We start from the raw sequence: 3801 nt of genomic DNA, 5'->3' as shown, positions 1-3801 counted from the left end.
AGTAAGAAGGATTGGATGAAGGCAGAAGGAAAGCAGAGAGACAGAAGGGAAGGCATCTTCATACGCTTGTCTGAAGCTCTTACACCAATGATATACATAAGTATCACTATCTTTATCTTTTATGTTATTTTCGTTCATCACCATATACATTTGAGTTTGCCTGACTAAGATTTACAAGATGACCATAGCTTGCTTCAATGCTAACAATCTCCGTGGGATCGACCCTTACTCACGTAAGGTATTACTTGGACGACCCAGTGCACTTGCTGGTTAGTTGTGCGAAGTTGTGTAATGCCATGGGATTGAACCACCAAGTTTTTGGAGTTCATGACCAGGGATTATGAGAGTTGTGAAAAGTATTGTTCACAATTTCGCGCTACCAAGTTTTTGGCGCCGTTGCCGGGGATTGTTCAAGTTTTGAGCAAGCTTTTGGTAACAATGCCTGGGATTGTTCTAGTTTGGACAACTGACGGTTCATCTTGTTGCTTAGATTAGGTATTTATTTTTTTCGAAATTCTTGAAGATGAATTCTAGAGTTTCATGATGATTTGTTGAAATCTGGCTGGCTGAGAAGCCATGTCTAATCTGATTGGACCGAGGTTTCAACTTATCACCACAAGAGCTTGTTGATTTTCATCAATTTTGCTTTTGGAGCAGTGATCTGCTAAGGCTTGGCTGACCTTTGGTCATGTCTAGTGTTTTGGACCGAAGCTTTCTTTGAAAGCTTGGCTGGCTGTGAAGCCATGTCTAATTCCTGGACCGGAGTCTTAGACTAGCATTGCACTGATTCCTGAAATTCTCATTAAGAATTTTGATATCTTTTTCCACTTAATTTTCGAAAAATACAAAAAAAATTACAAAATCATAAAAACCAAAAATATTTGATGTTTCTTGCTTAAGTCTAGTGTCTCATCTTAAGTTTGGTGTCAATTGCATGCATTCATTCATGTGTCTTATGGATCCTCAAGTAATTCTTGATGGTTTTTGTGTTCTAATCTCTAAATTCTATTGACTTGACATATTTTGTGTGTCTCATATGCATTCTCACATTGTTAGTGTCAGTAGTATACAAACTGCTAAGTTTGGTGTCTTGCATGCATTGTTATTTGATTCTTATTGCATTGTGATTATTAAAAAAATCCAAAAATATTTTTAATTTGTGTCTTTTCAAGTCAATGATACAAAGAATTGAAGATTCAGAACATACTGCAGAGGAATTATACAGAAAAAGCTGAGCATTCAAAAATGCCCAGTGAAGAAGGCAGACTGGCGTTTAAACGCCAGCCAGGGCACCTGGTTGGGCGTTTAACGCCCAAAAAGGTAGCATTTTGGGCGTTAAACGCCAGAATGTATACCATTCTGGGCGTTTAACGCCAGGATGGTGCTAGGGGAAAGATTTTGTTTTCAATGCAATTTTTTTCAAGTTTTCAAAGTTTTTCAAAATCAAATCTTTTTCAAATCATATCTTTTCAATCAAATGTTTTCAAAATCAATTTCTTTCCTTTTTCAAAGATACTTACTAACAATTAATGATTTGATTGAACATTTTTTGCCTTTTTTTTGTTAAGGAAGGTTTTATGTTTGAATCATATCTTTTCTTGTTAGGCAAGTCATTAATTTTAAAATCATATCTTTTCAAATTGTTTTCAAATCATATCTTTTAAAATTGTTTTCAAATCATATCTTTTCAATTACATCTTTTAAAACCAATCATATCTTCTTAACCACATCTTTTTCAAAATAGTTTTCAATCAAATCCTTTTGACTTCTAATTTCAAAATCTTTTTCAAAAATCACTTGATTTCTTTTCCACTTTCAATTTTCGAAAATTATCAACATCTTTCTAATTGAATTTTCGAAAATTCTCTTCCCTCCTTCTCACATCCTTCTATTTATGGAGTACCACTCCTTCTCAATGCACAATTCGAACCTTATCTAATTAAAGTTCGAATTCTTCTTCTCCTTCTTCTTTCTATTTCTCTTTTCCTCTGACACTTCAAGGAATCTCTATACTGTGACATAGAGGATTCCACATTTTCTTGTTCTCTTTCTTATGAGCAGGAGCAAAGACAAAGGCATTCTTGTTGAAGCTGACCCTGAACCCGAAAGGACCTTGAAGAGAAAGCTAAGAGAAGCCAAAGCACAACTCTCTTTAGAGGACCTGACCGAATTCTTCAAAGAAGAAGAACACATGGCAGCCGAAAACAACAACAATGCCAACAATGCAAGGAAGGTGCTGGGTGACTTTACTGCACCTACTCCTGATTTTTATGGGAGAAGCATCTCTATCCCTGCCATTGGAGCAAACAACTTTGAGCTTAAGCCTCAATTAGTTTCTCTAATGCAACAGAATTGCAAGTTCCATGGACTTCCAATGGAAGATCCTCATCAGTTCTTAGCTGAATTCTTGCAAATCTGTGACACAGTCAAGACTAATGGGGTAGACCCTGAGGTCTATAGACTGATGCTATTCCCTTTTGCTGTAAGAGACAGAGCTAGAATATGGTTGGATTCTCAACCTAAAGAAAGCCTGGACTCTTGGGAAAAGCTAGTCAATGCCTTCTTGGCAAAGTTCTTTCCACCACAAAGATGGAGTAAGCTTAGAGTGGAAATCCAAACCTTCAGACAGAAGGATGGAGAATCCCTCTATGAAGCTTGGGAAAGATACAAACAACTAATCAGAAAATGTCCCTCAGACATGCTTTCTGAATGGAGCATCATAGGTATTTTCTATGATGGTCTCTCTGAACTATCCAAGATGTCTTTGGATAGCTCTGCTGGAGGATCTCTTCATCTGAAGAAGACGCCTGCAGAGGCTCAAGAGCTAATTGAAATGGTTGCAAATAACCAATTCATGTATACTTCTGAAAGGAATCCTGTGAATAATGGGACTAATCAGAAGAAAGGAGTTCTTGAGATTGACACTCTGAACGCCATTTTGGCTCAGAATAAAATATTGACTCAACAAGTCAATTTGATTTCTCAAAGTCTGTCTGGAATGCAAAATGCACCTGGCAGTACTAAGGAAGCTTCATCTGAGGAAGAAGCTTATGATCTTGAGAACCCTTCAATGGAAGAGGTGAATTACCTAGGAGAACCCTATGGAAACACCTATAATTCTTCATGGAGAAATCACCCAAATTTCTCATGGAAGAATCAAGAGAGACCTCAACAAGGTTTCAATAATAATGGTGGAAGAAACAGGCTTGGCAACAACAAGCCCTTCCCATCATCTTCTCAGCAACAGACAGAGAGTTCTAAGCAGAGTACTTCTGACTTAGCAACAATGGTCTCTGATCTAATAAAAACCACTCAAAGTTTCATGAATGAAACAAGGTCCTCCATCAGAAATCTGGAAGGACAAGTGGGTCAGCTGAGTAAGAAAGTTACTGAACTCCCTCCTAGTACTCTCCCAAGTAATACAGAAGAAAATCCAAAAGGAGAGTGCAAAGCCATAACCATGGCCGAATATGGAGAGGAAAGAGAGGAGGAGGACGCCACTGAGGAAGACCTCAATGGGCGTGCACCAATCTCCTCTGAGTTCCTCAATGAGGAACCATGGGAATCTGAGGCTCAAGATGAGACCATAGAGATTCCATTGGACTTACTTCTGCCATTCATGAGCTCTGATGAGTATTCCTCCTCTGAAGAGGATGAGTATGTCACTGAAGAGCAAGTTGCTAAATACCTTGGAGCAATCATGAAGCTGAATGACAAGTTGTTTGGAAATGAGACTTGGGAGGATGAACCCCCTTTGCTCACCAAAGAACTGGATGACTTGTCTAGGCAGAAATTACCTCA

General features: G+C 38.2%; 1 non-coding gene across 1 annotated transcript; it reads right to left on the bottom strand.

Annotated features, from left to right (window-relative positions):
- Window positions 1-2596: 2596 nt before the first annotated feature.
- Window positions 2597-2704, bottom strand: LOC130963806 (small nucleolar RNA R71). The gene has a single exon (XR_009079926.1). It is a non-coding gene; the product is annotated as a small nucleolar RNA R71 (small nucleolar RNA).
- Between the last annotated feature and the right edge of the window lie 1097 nt (window positions 2705-3801).

The sequence above is a fragment of the Arachis stenosperma genome, chromosome 2 (genome assembly GCF_014773155.1).
Source record: "Arachis stenosperma cultivar V10309 chromosome 2, arast.V10309.gnm1.PFL2, whole genome shotgun sequence".
NCBI classification, from domain to species: domain Eukaryota; kingdom Viridiplantae; phylum Streptophyta; class Magnoliopsida; order Fabales; family Fabaceae; genus Arachis; species Arachis stenosperma.
This window is presented reverse-complemented; position numbering and strand designations above follow the sequence as displayed.